We start from the raw sequence: 19,646 nt of genomic DNA, 5'->3' as shown, positions 1-19,646 counted from the left end.
GTGGAAACAGCAAGCCTGGCTCTGTCAGGTTTTCAGGCAGAGAAGACCCAAACGCAGATCTGAGTTAGACAGTTTATTCAGAAGAGAATGAGCAGGGGAAGTCAGAGGTTTGAGGCTGAGGCTCTCTCCCAGATCCAGGGTAGGTGGGAAATCCGAGAGCGGGGAAGTGTCCAGGCTGCGGGCGGAACCGAGAGCTTACAGGCTGGCGGTTTGCTGAGGTGGTGGAGGTCTTCAAAGAGACAGAGAGAAACAAAAGTTAGACTGATGCAAACAATTCTCATGATGCAAGACCGATTCTAAGGTTGGCTGAGGCTGATGCGACATACGCGTGGAGATTCAACGATCCAGCGGGGGACTGGATGTCTGAGCCTCTTATTTGAACCGTGGCTGGTCAGGTGCGCTGATTGAGGATGAGTCTCAGGTGAGTGCAGAGCCCGCAGCAGACACGCCCCCAGCTCCCAGACTGGAGAGAGAGAGAGAGTGAGAGAGAGAGAGAGAGAGAGAGCCAAGCAGAGACAAACAAAACATGCTCACCACACGCACTCCAGACAAACATCCACAACACTCGCACCAGGCTCACAGCCGGGCCCTCACGACAGGCTCTGTCCAAATGTTGCTGGTTCCTTCACGGTGACGGACCAAGAAATGTTCTGCCCCATAACCCCCCAATAAATCAACAACTTGTTGTTTTCACACTTCAGTTTTTGAATAGGTTTAACAAACAAGATATAATGTATTAATTAGTGAGCTTTAAAGGTGCTGGTAGATTGTCTTGCTGTAAATATTCACCATCGCACTAAATGCCTGTTAGCCTGCAGCAGAAAGTAGTTCCCAGCAAATCTACTATTTACTCCTGTTTGAGTGACATTTACTAAAAACTACAGTGCCTAGCTTTTGTAGGAAATGACATAGCCTTTTTTGAAAGTGAAACTATAGATTTGTGAGCCATTTTTAAACATTGGTGTCCATTATGAATGAACGGGCTTTGGGCTAAATGCCACAGACATGGTAGTGAAGAAGGAAAGTAGTTAGAAACACACTAACTCATTGTTGGTTTTGGTCTGGGATTTGTTGAAAATAAGAAAAATGTTATTAAGTGTTATTTGAGTTCCTCCATGTGTTTACTGAGTAGGACATTGTCATTGTCCTCATTGGGTTAGCTTCGGAGCTAGTGGTGCATGCTATTAGCTCAGAGATAATATTCTGCCTGGTCTGATTAATGATGTGGGGCAACAGAAGGGGGAGTTGACAGGTCTGCTTCCCAAACACAAAAGACCCACACTGGACTGTCGCTGAGACACACACACACACACAAGTCATTTGCTCTTGCCTCACTGCCTGTCTGCCTGATGCAATTGGATTTTGGTAAGTCGACACCTGTGTGCTCCAGCAGGTTATAATGGGGAGAGAATGATAAAAAATAAACTGTGTGTCTCAGTGTTCTGCCAACTTCCTGGGAGTCTTATTGATGCATATGGCTGCTCACATAGCCATCTAATCCTAAGAAGTCTGTCTGTACTGTACTGGAAATGCATCCCAGAAGGGACAGAATCATAATCTTGGTCGACATCGAGCTCCCTGAGTCTCTGTGGAAGCGACTGTGATGATAACTGCCTGACAGCTGCGAAGCATCCACAGAGCACTCGGTTGATTTGGCAGAGCTACCGGAGCGTGAGCGTGCTTGGCCTAAGAAGTTTACAGTCATGGTTGCACAACGGAGAAGAAACATCAATGCCTACACACGCTCGTGTTGAGCATCACTTGTGTTGTAAGGCGATTCTGACTCTGCTGTTGCTTGGAAGTGTCATAACTGGTGAGATGGTGTTTTTGTTGTAACAGCAATAGCATTTCAACACTGTTGTTTTGTTTACTTATTTTTTTATAAGTGAAGCTTTCTAGTGTAAGCATGCAATGTAGTATGTACAATAAGAAGAGTAAGGAGAGGCAGAACCTGCATGTGAATAATTAACAGCCTCACAGAGCTGCTAGCATACCTGTAGGCTCTAGACGTATCTTTCGTCAAACCTTGTCATGACAGCTATGTTTTTAAGGTCCAAATTCAAAATGCGCATTAAACAAGTGGCTAGAAAGTCTCTTGTATAATTTCTATAATTTGTAATCACAGGGTATGAATCTAAAACTTAAAACTAATGTAACTTTCATTTTGCACTTCTCCATTTTCTTTGTGTGTGAAGTATTTGCAGTTTTATCATATTTAATGTTTTATGTTTTATTTAATTGCTGGAGATCATGAAGGGCACTTCCCAACCCTTTTGGCTTATGACCCTTTAAAGCAAAGCAGTGCCTACTCCCAACCCATTGTCACAGTTTTTATTGTAGACAGTTTTTAGGGGCTTAAACTATGGCTACTACTTCTATAAGATATATATTAGAATGAATATTCTCATCTTGTGACCCGTCAGATTTATGTTTTGAACCTTTTGGAGTTTCAACTCCCAGTTTGTGAACCACAGAGGTAGAGAATTGAAGGGAACTAATATCATGTGTAAGCATAGCTAATGCAGGTACTGCAGGTAAGACTGCTTTAAGTTTTTTAGTGAGTTAAAATATGACATCATGCGTGGGTGTTACATGAAAGTAAACACTATTAGAAAGTATAATTCAGAAAAGTAATGATGACTTCAGTAACACTGTAATACAACAGTATATGTATGTGTCCCTGTTGTGTTTAACTAGAAGTTTACGGAATTGTTCTAATCCTCTGGCTGCCATCTGTTGTTTGACCTCCTTATTGACACACAGCCTGCCTCCACAGGTCCTGTGTGTGTTTGTGTGTCCATACCCAATAATGTGGTGTGTTTGTTTGTGTGTGCAGACCATGACTGTCAGTCAGCCGTCATGGACCAGACGAGGTAGGGTGGGGGGAGTCATTAGCAAGGCCCAGCATCAGCCTTGTTTAAGGTTAATAGGGTCGTGCTCCTGCCAAATGTGCACATGTGGGACTTATTTTAGTCCAGAGGTTAGCCTGGCAGAGGGGGTGGCTAGTTTTCGGGTTCACTTGCTAAGTGGGCATCGGTCATGATCGTATGTCAGAATGATCCTATTTCAGAATGCTTTTATTCATTGATTCAGGGCTAGTATCTTAGTCATTACAATTCAGTAAGCTGATTGAAATCCAGCCCATGAATCTGAAAATAAAACAGTATGAATAATGAACAATTAGATTTAAAAGATTAATTGCTCCTCAGGGTTTCACCCAAGTTTATTGACTAAAAAAGCAACCAACTCCTACTTCACTAAGATTGTTGGCTTCGTTTGATGTTTGGTCATAAGTTGATTGAGCTTTATTACACTTTTAAGTTCAATTGACTTCCATTCAAACAAGAGGAAAATGGGAGCAAATATGTCTGTGTAGACTTTTTTTGTCTCTTTACTCTGTACATTTGGGGAACATAAACAGTCTTTTCCTTGCTGTAAATTGTACTATTTGTCTTTTAATAACAAACAAACCAAAGAAGATCTTACTGGTTTGTGGCAGGAGACATTTTGGGAAACGTCTAGTTTGACTCTCTCTGAAGGTAATACAATGGACACCTCTAAAGCTCACAAATGAACATGTTACATAATGTTTTTTTAATCTGTACAAAAAAGTGTAAAAGTGTAAAAACAACGTTGTGGTTTTTATGGGGGTTATTTGACAATTTAATGGCTGGGTGCAGTTATTTGTTGTTAATGTGAGGTTGTCTGTCGACCAGAGACTCCAAGAAATCTTTGCATAGGTGGATTTTTTTTTTTTACCTTTGGACAAAGCCAGGCTAGCCTTTTCCCCATTTCCAGTCTATGTGCTAAACCAGAGGTTTTTATTTTGTGAGGTGTGCCTCCCCAGGGTGGCGCATGAGAGTTGAAAGTCAATTGATATACCCTTATCGTCCCATTAATGTTCATTTTGTAAATTAATAGTCACATATATGGTAAAATGATTTGAATGGTTCGGATGTACTAAAGACACTCTGGAGTCACCTGTTAATTTTTTTAGGTAAGTACATTTGGTTTTAAGCCTGTTTTTTTTGCTAGTCCAAATTAGCATCCCAATTAATATCACAGTTAAAGTGAATGACAGATGCACCTTACTAACTAAGCTAGCTAGCTCCACCTTCTCGTCCGAATATGGTCACTTCTGGTTCCAAAAAACCAAGATGGCAAACAGCCAATATGCCAAACTCAAGATTCAAAACGGTAGTCCACAGACCAATGGGTGATGTCATCTTGGCTAAGTCCACTTCTTTTATACAGTCCTGTACTTCCTATTTACATACTTCAAAGCATTATGGAAATAGTTAGAGTATGAACATCTCCCAAATCAAAGTAAGACAAAGATTAATAGTAGAAAGTTAAAAACCATTAATGTAGAGTAGATAGGTGGTGTTTGAGGAATGTTGAGGGTTTCTGCTCACAGTATCAGACTATGAAATTCCCTGTGGAAACCCAACCTGCTGCTGCCGTGGTTGATTGTACATACATGAGAGAAGCATCAATCTTCTTATCTTAACTAGACCTTTAAGGGAAAAAAACTTGACTAAATGAGTGGAGAAATATAGCCAATGTAATGCTGCTTTTATGTGCTCCTCAGATGGTCCCAGTTCCCGAGTTGGGAAGTCGTTCTTCCGACTTTGGTGCTTTCATGTGCTTTAAGTCAGAATGTGGAAATAACATGGATGCTACTATAAATATATAGTATAATATAGTGTTGGATTAGCATTATCATTGTCATCCAACTATGATGGAACAGTTTGAAGCTTTTTTCTATCCCAGAGCTTTTTCTATCCCAGAGCTTTTTCTATCCCAGAGTTGGTACTGCACCAGTACATTACCTGAAACCACTAAAATATTGCTTGTAGCATACTGCAAATACTGCTAATAAATAACTTAATAAGTAATTAATCTTCTTCACACGACATGGACAGCAAAATAAGCTTTATAACTTAATACCATATTGCAAATGACACCTTAGCAGTTATGCAATATGTGATTTTGCAGCATTATTTAAACATTTCTAAACATCAGCCATGTTGTCCACCATGTTTCTACGTGTATGGCGTCAACAACTTGGCAACTCGTGTAGCAAATATTTCTCAGACTTTCCGAGTTGTTGTTCCGACTTCTGTGGGCATTCACGTGAATTTTCCCAGTTGGAAAATCATTTTTCCGATTATTCCAACACCACATGAATGCACCATAAATGCTTCCATAGAGGGCACAAGGGGTCATGAAATGGTTTGTGTGAAAATTACGTGGATCACATGCTATGGCCTTGACTTTCAGTAGATCTCATCCCAACATGTTATTCAGTGCTCTCCAACACCATCATAAAAACGCCAAGTGTAAGAATCATCATCTCTCCAGTTTCAGAAAGTATATGCAAAGTAGCTTTGAAGAATGACCACACCATAAAACTGATCCTACTTATACATAAAGAGGACACGTCTCAGAGCTCAATGTGAATTCTTTTTAAAAGAAGGCTGACAATTCACTTTCAGTAGTATTGTTCTTTATTTAGATAACAGGAAAGATGCAGCACTTGGTGTGGAGTTTATAAATAGTTTAGATAGAAAGAAAGCTCTGGTTTGGTGTAATCTTAGTGCAGTGCACTAAATGACGCAAACACCACTGGCCAGTGGGCACAATACTTGAAACCTTTGAAAGCACTTGTTCCTGTGGTTCTGGGTTTCAACATGATTCTTAACTTGAAGCAGTTTGCCCAGATCCTGTACGGAGAGATTATTCACAGCATGCACCGTGCTGAGTGGGCAAGCGAACCTGACTATTATGGTCCAGAGCTAGTAACATTTAAAATTTTCCCATGAGGAGTGTGCTTATATTAAGAGCAATCAGTACCTCAGTCCAGTCAATGAATAATCAGAGCCATTCATCTAAAAACCCTTTGCCAAGTTCAATCAGGGTATTTAATGTGCTCAACTTTTATATAGATTGAGGTCAATAGTCTTAATGAGACATGTTTGTATGCGTGTCGTCATGCTGAAAAATGTGATTTCGTCAGTTCAAGCCAGTCTATTTTTATACCCACTCTGCTGCTGTTGCTGTCTCCTTTTCCACTCCTGTGTCTCTGCAGCTTGTTCTTCAACTATTCTCAGTGATATTTCTGACGGTCTTTGTGGCATGAGTCATCCCATTTCACTGCAGTTTTGTCCTGAAATGGGTTTGAATTGTGACAGCATCACTTTAGTCCTTTTGGGAGAGAGTGTTTTAGCTCCTTAATGGAAAAAGGTTGATGCAGAGTTGTGGTTGTGTGGAGGCGACATAATATGCCGTCCTGAGCTGCTATGTGGGATGTGTAGCCTACTGTGTGACGCCGCCCTCTTTTACAAGTGTTGTCTTTATGTCCTATGAAGAAATCTTTAGAAAACTTTCTCAATGAGAGGACACGACTGCTATAAAATTCATGAAATACCTGCAGAAAAAGATAGCTAAACACAGCTTTTCAGGTTTTGTTATGGATATGTTTCACTTTAAACCACGTGTCAAACTCAAGGCCCGTGGGCCGAATCCGTCCCGCCACGTCATTTTATGTGGCCCGCAAAAGCTTCATGATTGTCCTAAAATAAAAGTCTATGCTGCCATAACCTACATCTCCCACAATGCATGTCGATTTTGTAACCCAATAAGTGACGGCATCCCGCCACTAGATTGGGAAGTTTCCACACCCACTACCGTAGTTTTCCGGCAAGTGGAAATGAGAAATGTATACAAACAATCCCTAAATGGCCAAGACGAGAAAAACTGATGGAGAAGGAAAGCAATTTCATGAATGGTGGGAAAGTGAATTCATGTTTGTGCTCCAAGGAGAAAACCCGGTAGGCTAGGCCTATATCTTTTGTGTTATGAGGCAGTCTCAGTGATGAAGGATCAACGTTAGTTAAGGCTCGTGCAGACTACACGACATTTCAGCGTCGGCCGATGGCCGTGCCGTTCAGACTACACAACTTGCCGTCTTATGTCGTTGTGGCGTTCACAGTACGTGACTGATCGGTGACAGGGGGTCACAGACTATACGAGCTGACAACGACTCCGTCACCCGACGCTGGTCTCCAAACCTAAATCAAGACAAAGAATCTGTGTGAAAGAATGGATTAGCACACGCAGGTGGCAGGGATCCAGGTAGCAGGCACCGTCTGAGCTACAGAGAGAGTTGGAGGTGAATAAAATGTGTTTTGCAGTGGAAAAAGTAGCTGCCTGCTCTCATTGGCTGGATGTCGAGTCGGCCGACTTCTGGAGATATTTGGAATGCTAGATATGGCTGGCATCGGCGATGTGTCAGAAATATGTCGGGGAGCTCTTTTTGATGCGTTGTTGAGTAGTTCACACATAACGACTGGCAGATCGACCGCTGATTTACTCCCGATTACAGCCTGACAGTCGGCGAGCTCGCCGAGCGGCAAATCGGGCTAAAAATTGTGTAGTGTGACCTAGGCTTAGGCTCCAGTAGCCTATAGGCCTACGTCTGCATTTTTCCAGGTAATCAAACTATCTCTCATTAGTTGGATGTATGCCCTCTGCAAGGCTGTGTGCAGCTGGACTATTTGTTTTATCAAATGCCACATCCGTCACTCATGTTATTAGCAGCTCACAATTATTTGTTTTACCATGGTTCTGCACCTCTGGACTGTGAAAAAGTGAAAAATCACTGTAAAAGCTTATGTTTGATGATATTTGTCTTTGTTATTTACTTGAAATGTTTGATCTTTGATTGATGGAGTAAAGAGGGTTTTTAAATCTGATAAATTAATGTATTTGTTATAATAACACAGAGACATTTTCTTACTATGGCGATATTTTTACATCTGATAAATGTCCTTGAATACATAATCAAATAAAGAGACAGTTAATTAACAATTTGTTAAGGAGTAGTTACGTTTATACAGTCTTAGTAAAGTTGCAACTGGCCCTTTGAGGGTAACCGTAATGCTTATGTGGCCCTTGGTGAAAATGAGTTTGACACCCCTGCTTTACACATTTCAAAGACAGAGGCGAAAGTAAAGACATATTGCTTTCCATTTTTGAAACACTATACAGAACATCCGGCCTTCACAATAGCACTACAGTCCTGGCAGGTATGGTCAGTTCTTCTCTACATTGTTCAAATCCCACAGCTGGAGAAGCATCCAAGGCCAGCCCTGCACAACACACCAGACTTCTCAGTGATTTGTGTGGTGTCTAATTTGTTCTCCATATGGTGCATACACACATGCACAGACGCATACATATTGGCCAATACTCCATACACACCGACTTACACACATACACACAGCTAAACCCTCCCGACCTTTATTCCATCTCTCTTCTGCAATTAAAAACTGCGCTCTACATCTCCCTGTTAGGCAGATGTAGGTTGGCAGGTTGGCTGCGTTAACCTGCTAGATTGGATTTAATCATTTGCGTTTGATTCATCTGCCATTAGTGCCTGTCTGTAGCTCTGTGTAGCGTACAGTTCTTTGGTTAAAGTAGGAAACTGGGAGAGCTCAAGATGTAGGTGAGGGAAACAAAACTTTTCTGTGGATGCCTCTTCTCTGCCAAAAACCATACAGTGTTTAGCAGACTTTATTAGAGCGTCACCTCTGATTAAACTACATCAGATGAGTGCTTTTTTGTCCAACCAGAGCACCACACAGGGGTGGTGCTTTGATGTAGAGGAAATGAGGCTTGACGGGGAGACACCAGGGAGGAGGGGTCACATCATCGCTGGATGAGTTTGAGAAGAGGCAGAGGCAGAGCGTTTCAACACGCTAAACTCCTGAGAGTTGCTACTCTACGCAAGAAAGGAGAGGGAATGAGATGGTGAGAAGAAGTATTTCTGTGCGTCAGGGTGTCCGCTGGGTTTCCTGGTGGTGTAAATTGGCTGCTGACACCATCTTTGTACGCAAAGATGGTTGGTGACCACCACCAGGAGGAATGATTATTTTTCCACACAGGAACACTTTCAAGTCCCTCTTTCTCTGTCTTTATCCCTCCTTTTTTTTTTCTCTTGATCTCCCATTTTCACTTTCGCATTGATTTACATCTTGATGTTTCCAACCTTTGTAGTGCAAAAGCCAACTTCACTTTAATTTCAGCTAATGAGTGCTGAATTTTAGAGAGGGATAGTTTTTTGGGATGAGGCAAAACCTTTTTCAGGTGAAAATTTGCAATGCAAGTGGTGTGGATAGTATCATTTGGAAAAATAGGGCACCGAGTACACGTTTAGAAGATTATTTTTGGTTTGAAGGAGCTCTTTATTCTACAAGAACATAGAATGAGGAGAAATTCAAGACTTGGCAAAAATGATACCAATTAGAAAGTTATTGTAGTCTGACTTTACAATGAGTAAATGATCAAACGGCTTTCATGCAGGCTTATCACTTTTTTTTTCATTTGTAAGGAGAGGTATGAACTGTAAAGTGAAAAGTAAGTAAGACTTTGTGAATGGTAATTTACAGAGAGAGTGTGATAATACTTAAACTAAATAAGAGTTAGATGTAAGTTGACTATAAACTTAATGTTGACAGATTAACCCATTGGTGTTGCACGAAGGGTGTAGCTGCAGTCTAGCAGACTACACAACACACCATCTTTACTACTACACCATCATCTAAAATCGTTTCGAGGGTATATCATGTCGTAAGAGTGTCCTGTAGTACTGTGCACCCACAGATAGACTTACTTGGGTCATTCAGAGAACGATGAGAGCGTGCTGAGTGCGTGTTCAGGACTGGGCTCACTGGCCAATCACAACAAGTTAATTAAATTTGTGCTTATGGCATAGGCTCCTCCATAGTCTACTCTGTTGCTAAAGTTGCAGCTGCAAAACGTGGATAAAAACCCCTGCAAAATGATTTGTTTCTCTATCAGAATCTGATCTTTTTGGTCCAATAACATTTGGAAAGTCTAGAAAAGCCGCACAATTTATTTATCCCCATTCAAGATGACATGGGCATAGGGAAACAACATGTTTCTGAATCAATTTGCTGAATATGTCTACAGTTAATGGTTAAAAGTTGACCAATCTATCAATGAATGTGAAATAAAATACACATCAATACATAAGAGCATGAAAAGAAACTAGATTGGATTAGATTCAGTTTAATTCAAAATTAAGGTAAATCCGATTTAAAATGTAATTGAGTAAAAACATATTTAATTTAATGAATTTAAAAATTTTAATGAAATCTCTTTTATTCAATGTTTAAATCAATCAATTAAATAAAATAGAGTAAAATCAATTAAATTTAAATTGTGCTATTTCAAAATGTAAAAGTGAAACTAAATTGAATTAAATTAATAAAATAAAAAATGTAAACAATTAATAATTACATTTAATTAGATTAAATGTATAGTTTAATTTCTACTTTAAGCCTTTGGATATTTTGTGAATACGCCCCTACACTCCTAGTTTCTCCCTTACTCATTTACAGTACCTACTGTAGACACTTCATAGTTCACACAACGATAATTTTTGTGTCTGTTAAATGTCATATATTGCATTGATGACTGTGGAAACATCCAGTTACTCCTCAGGACAAGTAAACTGATCTTCACATGCTAATCAGTGGAGCACCCGTTTAACAATGGAAGACCTAAGCGAATTGCAGCCCTTATTGTTATTATTTACCTGTGCTTTTTCGAACCTTCTGCTCTGAAAAGGGTTTGCTGTGCACCGTGGCTCACTGACAGGGCTTGCTGGGACAGTTCAATTGGATTGAACCATCATTAATTTTATCAGTTCCACCTGTGCTGGTATAACACATCAAAATGCCACAATCAAGATTTATATCAAACATTTGCCAGCTTCAGCTTCTGAAATATGAAAACTTGTCTGCTTTCCTTCATTTCATGACATTTTAAATTTAATAGCTTTGTTTTTTTAACATGATCGATAAATTGAAGAAAATAATTAGTAGATTTGTCGATAACGAAAATACTCATTTGCAGGCCTAATACAATTACTGCACTCCTCTCTGCTGTGTTCTAATGTGCAGCTTCTCATGAGATCTAATCAAGCATCCAATTTCTACCAGTGTCTCAAATCAAGCAATTCGTTTGAGCTTCACTACTTTTCCCAGAAAAAAACTATTCGCCTCATTATCTTTTAATTTTTTTGCCTCATTAAAGTGAAGTTTACTTCTTTTGGTTTGTAGTGTTTCAGATTGAAGACCGAAGTACATGCCACCTCGTGCAGCCCTCATTTCATTTCCTAACTGCCCGCGGTGTATTTTATCACACATAAAGAAAAACAACATTGATGACAGTCATTTCAGTCATTTCCATCCGCAGATTTTCAGATGTGCCATTGTTTTGAGGTTTCCCAGTCCGTCCTGTTTAATAAACTACTCCTTCCAATATACAGCTGACATAAAGCAGTGTCCCGCATGGCAGCACTCCAAATTACTGGTGGTTCATTCTGGCTATTTGTATTTTCTCTGCGTCCGAGCTCGGCTGGGGCCGGTCCGGTAGTTGACAGCAGATGATCCCTTCTTTAATGAGATTTTTTTCCTCCCCTCTGTGTCTCGCTTCATGGCGCCACAAGGGACCCATCTTAGGCAGATAGAAGCCCTGAACCATGAACAGAAAAGGCCTGGACACAGATAGGACACCAGCAAGGAGACAGACGGGGTGGGAGAAAGGGAGGGAAGGCTGAAAGGAGGGATGGAGCGGAGGGGGTGGGGGGGTAGAAATTATAGTTATTGTCATCCACTGACAGATGCCTAACACCTCTCATCTCAGCCTAACTAGTTCCCAAGCAAAGTTGTGATGTTAATTTCAGATTTGAATATCAACATGAAGTGATACAATTTGTGCTGACAAGTCAGCCTAAGCTCCATTTTGCTTGAGTGTTGATGTGTTAGATGTCACACTAAGTGGCGCAATCTTTTTGTCATGATATTCAAATATACTAGTTTGTCACTGAGTGCACAATAATGGGTCATGACTGTACATAATTGATGACTTTTAATTCAGCACTTTGTAATTATCTTCATATGTCATGTACAGTACATTTCAGCCCCATGGGTCGTCAAAGAGATGTTCAGAATTTATCTGAATTCACCCATTCATTATTCATCCATCCATCATATCCAGATTCGGTCTAGAGCTGGCGTGCTTGGACCATATTTACTTCTATCCGACCATCCTTTATCTTTACCTCCTGTTTAGGTTAATGGAGCGCTGGAGCCAATCACAGCATGCATTAGATAGAGAAGCAGAGAGACCAACAAAAACAGACAAACACATTCATACTCACACTCATGGGAACATTTTTAGATCCTTTTCACTGAACCTGCATGTCTTTTGACCGTGGGAGGAAGCCCATCCAGATAGCGGGTGCACACCTGCATAGCTGTTGTACACTCTGAAATGTGGTTCAGCTTTACATTGCCAAAGTGGAGTAGAAGTACTTGTTTTATATTGTTATTTTATTTTATTCTGTTTTGTTTTATTTTATTTTATTTTGGGTAGCGGGAGTGATGTTTTTAGCAATGCTAGCAGCGTGGCTCTGGTAACGGCAATGTCAGTTGGTTATCGGTCTATTGTCCACCACTTTGGTCTAGACTGAAATATCTCAATTAGTGATTAGCATTGATTCCAATTTTCTTTCTTTATAATAACTATAAATGACATACGCAAACATTTGAGCAACTTTTCTTTAATGGAAAATTCTTTCTTTCTTTATTAGGATCCCAGTTAACACCAGCATTGGCTATTCTTTCTGGGGTCCATTCAATTTTATGTTGATAATAAAGCATTGACTATTAAATAACTATTAATTTTCTCCAAAACATTCGCCATTTAAATTCTACTTAATAATTTATCTTATTTTAGTGTTTACACACAAACTATTTTAATCTACTCACCTTGCCTTTCCCTTCAGACACACACACACACACGCACACACACACACACACTTTTAACCTCTGTTTCCCTCTCCCTGAACCGATTGATCGTTTCATCTCTAATCTTAATAACTATTAGATGGATTACCACAAAATGTTGCACAGACATTTATGTTCTCTAGAAAATGTACCTTAATGACTTTCGTGATGCTGGACTTTTGATTTATCGTCAGGTCAAATTTTTTATTCATCCAGCACTTTGGCTATGTCCAAAAACCTGCAAAACTGACTGCCCCAGCTGTACTTTGTGTTAATTAGTAAAGGTTGGAATGCTAACATGTTAAACTAAGTTGGTGAACATTGAAAACATTATACCTGCTTAACATCAGCATGTTAGCATGGCCACTGTGCCCATTATGGCATGCTTCTTGCTCAAATCAGTACTGGGCCTTCGTACAGCCTCATGGAGCTGTTAGGGAGACTGCAGTAGAAGGTTTTGTTTTATTGTAACTTTCTGTTTATAGCTCCTATATACAGTATATTTAGCACATTACATATACATTTTAAATATACACATAGTGAATAGCCCTGACTACTTCTCAAGCCTGCTTGAATATTCTAATCATCAGAGCTTCTAGTCTGTATTTACGGCTGGATTTCATGCATTTTACGCTCTTTGGAAGAATTATCTAATTTGAATCTTATTGCCCAAAATGCATGTTAACACCAGATGTAATAAGGGTCATTTATCTGTCTATTAGGCTATCTAACCACAATCTAGCCATACAGGCAGCCATGCCCCTCCCTCCCTCCACTGTGACTGATGACTTCTGCTCAGCACCAACAAATCATAATGAGTCCATCTGACAACCTTCATGGTGCTTTTTAGACTGAAAGCAAAAGCACAATGGGAAGTCTCACAATGGAAAAGTGAGTAAATTCACCGCAAATTACTTTTATTGTGTACCAGAGGGCGTCTGGAGACAGTGGGAGGCATGGGAGGAGGGGGGTGGACATATCTGGGGTATAAGAAGATGATATAAAGGTAGCAAGGAGGTTGCATAATGATATGGTAACCACATCCTCACCATTGTTACAATCCTACAGTGTGTGTTTGTGTGTGAGCTTGCAATGTATCATGTGGGGTCTAACTTTGAGCATGCAGCCTTTTTAAAAGCCCCCCTGATTATTCCTTTGTTCCTACTCTTTCCCTCCCCTCTCCCTCACTTTCTTCCTTTCTCTCTAGTAGCGTGGCTTCCTCAGAGAGAGGTTGATATATGACATCTGTTTGAGTGGAATTGAATTGTGGACATCCCTAGTGGCACATGGAAATGCATCTCTGGTATTTTCGCCTTGCATTGTGCATCGGGACTGAGGGATGGGGCTGTAGAGAGGTAGGAAGGATGAGGGTTTGGAGGGAAAGTGATGCTATAAAGTGAGAGGAAGGCCAACATCAAGCCTCGTTAAACTGACAGGCTTCTGCTAGAAAGCTTGTTCCCTTGTTTCCATCTAAGTGAGAGACTGTCTTAAACTCTTGTCTTCCTCCAGTATCTACTTTGACTCAGTTTCCTGTCTAAATGCACATCCACTGATAAAGTAGGGGAATTAGGCACTTTAGCAGCTTTATGTTAAAGCCACTAAAGAGAAGGGATTTCCTTTGTCACAGTGAAGTTATTGACCCCCTTTTACTTGCAGTCTTCTGTTGAATGTTAAGTCAGAATACAGAGGATGTTCAGACCATATGCCTTGAAAGTCTTACTGATGGGACAAGTGGCTTGGCTTCCTCACAGAGGGGCTGATATACAACATCTGGTTAACTGGAACTGGATTGCGCACAAGAGGGGAATTCAAGGAAGAAGAACATTAGCTACTGATAGGGGTATTTGACAAATTCTCTGTGTGCTTCGCCTTCCCCTACTGAAGGATAATTCCATTTTATTACAGCCTGGGTCTTATGTTTGTTGTTTCAGTCATAATTTTATGTCAGTTATGATAAAGAAATTGCAAAAATGAGCAGATGATCAAGTTGTTAACAAGCAAAGAGTTTAGCCAGATCATCTAAACCAGGTCATTGCCTCTCAATGCACAAGAAAACTGTATGTGTGTGTGTGTGTGTTTCTTGCCCCTTCTGACTTTTTATTGATGTAGCCAATTCAGCAATTACCCATTGATATGGTATAATGTAAAAAGCTATAACTATGAAAATAAGACTGAAGTTGTAATAAACAAGAATTACCCTTTGACAAAGTATACAACCATGCTTTGAGCTGAATGCTAACGTCAGTGTGCTAACATGTTCACAATGACAGTAAGCATATTTATTGTTGATTTTTAGCAGGCAATGTTTACCATGGTCAACATCTTTGTTTAGCACGTTAACATTTTAACGATAAACACAACGTACAGCTGAGGCTCCGATGAATGGCTCAGATGCAAACTTATTTTCCATTTAATTTCCCCAGCTTAAACCCCCCCCTTTTCCTCCCCCCGAATGCTCATCCTTAAACAGTGTCTGCATTATGCATGGACCAGAAAGTGTATCATAGTAGATATGAAATATGCATGAGGCCTTGTGCTTTGACTCCCCTCCCCATGTCCTCATTCCCTCCCCCCAAAGGAAGGAATCGTTTTGTGTTGTCTGATTGTGTTAGGGGCTAGGATCAATGAATTGTTGTCGTGTGTGTGTGTGTGTGTGTGTGTGTGTGTGTGTGTGTCTGGTTGGTTGGTTGTGTGTGGCAATTTCTTCAAATGACAACGGAAATGAAAAAAGAAAGATGAGTTTGGAGCATAGGGGTGTCGCAGAGAAGTACAGGATAAAAGAGTGGTAAGAAAATGAATATGGACTCAAAGGTCGGTGTGCGATTGAAAGAAGGACGAAGGAACTGAAGACCACAGAGTTGAGAAAGAAGAATGGTGGAAACAAGGGCGAAAGATCATCAAACAGGAGGAGACTCTTCTGGGGACTGTCAATAGAAGCAATATCCACTGATTGATTGTGTCACTGTGTCACACAGAGCTGATCCCTGGAGACCCTATGTGTGTTTGTGTGTGTATGTGTGGAGGAGTGGGCTGCCCCCCCCTCCCCCCAGGCTCAGGGCCTCAGCTGTTGTCAAAACAGGGGGCCACGCGCCTATTTTGGAAACACTCCAGCAATCCCATATTGTGAAGCCACAGTCACCACAAAGGGAGCGCCTCCATTTTGTGGGATTTTTTTGCTCCTCCACCCTGTTCTCAATTTACGATTATTTGTTTGGGCGCACGAGAGACCGAGGCGATGGCTTTTTAATGGAACTGGAAAGCAAAGCATGTGTTGTGTGTATGCTGAGAGGTTTAGCTTTGGAGTGTTACGCTTGGAGCTGGTTATTGAGGGAGGCTTCCACCAGTTTTTCCCCCCTCTGAGTTTTAAGGATTGAGCATATTCGTTGTTAGGATTTACATGGTATGAGGCTTTCAGCCACAGTTCATCAATGTGGCTGCGGTAATAAACAAAGGCAGCATCTCACCCACGCAGACCCACAGCTGTATACACACACACACACACACACACACAGAACCTGACGCAGATGACACAAGCACAACCCTTTTATGAAGAAATTTGGAAAAAAATCTGTTTAGAAATTTGTGGTAAGATTATTTATTACAGTGTTAGCAAGAGATTCCTACGTCACTCAGGCATTATTCAGAAAGTGGCGACTGTGTGCATCACCATGACGCGCACACTCTCTCACTCTCTCATACACATATACACACACACACACACACACACACACACACACACACACACACACACACACACACACACACACACACACACACACTAATCCAGCCATGTCTGATTAGACCATGACCTGAGTGAACTCCGACCTGCTGGATTATCTGTGTGTGGGGTCATATTTGTGTGTGTGTGTGTGTGTGTGTGTGTGTGTGTGTGTGTGTGTGTGTGTCTGATTTCATGATACCTTCTTTGTCTGTGATTAGATGGTGTGTTTAGTTTGCAACATGAAAACCTACTGCAGATGGACTGTCTGCAATCACAGCCAGCGGTTGATTACTCAGCTAAGTGTGTGTGTGTGTGCGTGTGTGTGAGAGTGTGTGTTTATGTGTGTCTTTAGGACTCCCGCAGAGGAGTTCTCGATGGTTAATGATGCGATGATGTGATGACCCGGACTGGAATCTGACTCACCAGACAACACTAGACATTTAGCAGACTATCTTCTGAAAAGCAGCAAACATTCGCTCTTTAAACTTTGTAGCTTTAGGACCTTTTACAGCACATTTGGCTGTCATAAATCACATTATCAAAAGTAAATGTCACATAAAAACAAGATTATAAAATAAAAATAAAATTTTATTATGCTGGATAGCACTATAAAAAGGAATACAAACCAAATAGGGAAAAGGAGTCCCATGAGCTAGGACCTCTGTATCCTCTGCTTGTCAGATGTTTAGGAAGATGAAGATTAGATGAATGTCTGTTTGAGTAGGAGTGAATCTGTAAATCTTTGAAAATATGACATGAAATGATCTAGGAGAGAATTTTTTAATATTACAAATTGTAAGAAGTTGAGTTTCCAGAAATAAAGGATCTAATGGGGAGGAAAGATTTCAGTGGGCTGCAATTCTAACTACACATTTTTGGAAACTGAACATTCTTTATAAAGGTTTGTGGAAAATGTACATTTCTCGCCAGTTGCAATATAAGAAGTATAGATTAAAGAATAATAAAGACCGTAAACACATTGTTTGTCTTAACTTTTGGAATAATACCAATGGATGTGATAACTGTTTACTGACATAATCAGTGTAGTCTCTCCAACTCAAATTCATTGTTGTTTGATTGATTAATGTATCACTGAAAATAATGAAAACAGATTTTTAAAATATTTACTTACAATTGCATAAGTAGATAAACCCGAGTTAGTGTCTTTAATCAACGAAACTCAAATTTCAAAGACCCAATGTTGTGTCATCAGCAAACATTAAGGAAGACGCTATGTCAGACACATTTGGTAAATCCTTTATATAAACCAGGAAATAATAGTGGCCTAAGAATGGAGCCCTGGGGCACACCGCATTGTAATAGTGCTTTGTGAGAATGGAAAACCAGCATCCGTTTGTGTTGTCAATGGGCCAACAGGGAAAGCCCAGTAGTTGTGGAAGCTGGAAAAAAGCTTCTGTTAGGGTTTGATTATTGGCCAGAAGCAAGTTTTAGAGATAGAGATTGTCCCAAATATCATATTTGGTGATTTTTGCTATGGTGCCTTTGAATCTATCCAAGCGAGCCAGAGGAGTGGCCCATAGAAGCAATGCATTTTAAAATACATTTTTATTTATTTATTCCTCTCCTTTTTCTTTAAATGGTATAAATGGGAAAATGTATTTCTTGTTGCATCCCCTTACACTTCCTGAAAGGTGCTGTATGAAATACGTCAAACTGAAATCTATTTTCACCGTGTCCTCATTATAACATCTGCAGAGAAGCTCTTTACATTCACCTCTTGCCTTGGACCCGTCACCCCTCTATCTCACTTTATTTTAAATACGGTGTTATAACAAACTTATCGCAATAAGTATTTATCATCGAACAGACAGCTGTGGTGTTTGCTTTATTTTAATGTGATGTCTTCCTGTTTGGTTTGACTGACAGCTCTGACAGCCACTGCATGCACAGGTTATTAGCTGGCTTGTACTCTGCTGGAGCTAGACAGTTAATGATGACACAGTGACTAAGTGGGGACACTATGTCAAGTGCATGTGGGAGTGTGTGTGTGTGTGTGTGTGTGTGCACACTCTTCCCCAGAGAATTAAGATCTAGTGAGGGAAAGGGGAGCAGATTGAAATATGGGATGTAAAGAGAGATGGGATTAAAAGATACAGAGGAAACAAGACCCCTTATGGACTTAATGACTTGATCTTCTACTGCCTTGAGCTCATTCCCCTGTATACTGGAGGGATGTGTGTGTGTGCGTATGCGTGCGCAGGGATGCCTCTTCACTGAATTTTCATGGCCTTTACTTGTGCAAGTGAAACAGCTGGGTGTTGTGAAATGCAAGTCTTGCTCTTAGTAAAAGGATTGGCCCTCAAGAGCTCACTGAGGATGTTGTTAACTCACGTAGACCTGGGTGTCTTTCTCTGTATGTGTGTGTGTGTGTGTGTGTGTGTGTGTGTGTTAAATTGTGATGGTGTACTTGTCAAAGTGCCAGAAAGCTTCTCTTCTTTCACTTTGCCTGTGTTTCTCTCCTTCATTCTTCACTTCCTCTTGCTTCCTCACTTTTCCATTCCTCTCCCCTCCATTCCTCATCTCTGTCCATGTGAAGCACACGCAGATCGGAAACAGCTGTGAAAATTATTCTGGCTAATAAGGGCCAAACTTGGCTTCCCAGTAAGTTGCGTTGCGATGCCTCAGATTTTGTTTTTCATGAAAAAAAAAACACCCTGCCTTGAAAATCCCCTCAAAGTTTGCAGTGTTGCTTTAACTTTGCTCCTTTTGTTTGTCTGCAGGGTTACCCAAATGCAATTGATACCACAGGTTCTGCCAAAAGGCTGACTGCCAGGCCAAAGAGAAGAGAAGGACGGGTGCAAACTCCCTCTTCTCATCCCTCTTTATTTCAGTCCCTTGAATTCTCTCCTGGCCCCACACTCCCTTTTTTCTCCTCTCTCCTTCCTCCTTGCTCTTTTTTTTATTCTCCTTCAAACAAAAGCACTAAGATTTCAATCTGTCTCTCTCTTCTTCTTCTTCTCTTACCTTTTTTTAATCCCCTTCCATCTTTCTTTCTCTTTTCATATCGTTCTTGGCTTCAGCTC

General features: G+C 40.6%; 1 protein-coding gene and 1 long non-coding RNA gene across 2 annotated transcripts in view; one reads left to right on the top strand and one right to left on the bottom strand.

Annotated features, from left to right (window-relative positions):
• prickle2b (prickle homolog 2b) overlaps positions 1-19,646 on the top strand; it is an 88,445-nt gene that overhangs the window by 17,983 nt on the left and 50,816 nt on the right. The window lies entirely within an intron of this gene.
• Positions 59-672, bottom strand: LOC119885552. Its single transcript, XR_005441366.1, has 2 exons — positions 327-672; positions 59-229 (listed from the first exon to the last, which is right to left on the bottom strand). It is a non-coding gene; the product is annotated as an uncharacterized LOC119885552 (long non-coding RNA).

Source organism: Micropterus salmoides, unplaced genomic scaffold (assembly GCF_014851395.1).
Source record: "Micropterus salmoides isolate LMB-PRFRI ecotype aquatic unplaced genomic scaffold, ASM1485139v1 Ms_hic_scaffold_4, whole genome shotgun sequence".
Classification (NCBI taxonomy): Eukaryota; Metazoa; Chordata; class Actinopteri; order Centrarchiformes; family Centrarchidae; genus Micropterus; species Micropterus salmoides.
Note: the sequence above shows the minus strand (reverse complement) of the source record. Positions and strands in the feature narration are given on the sequence as shown.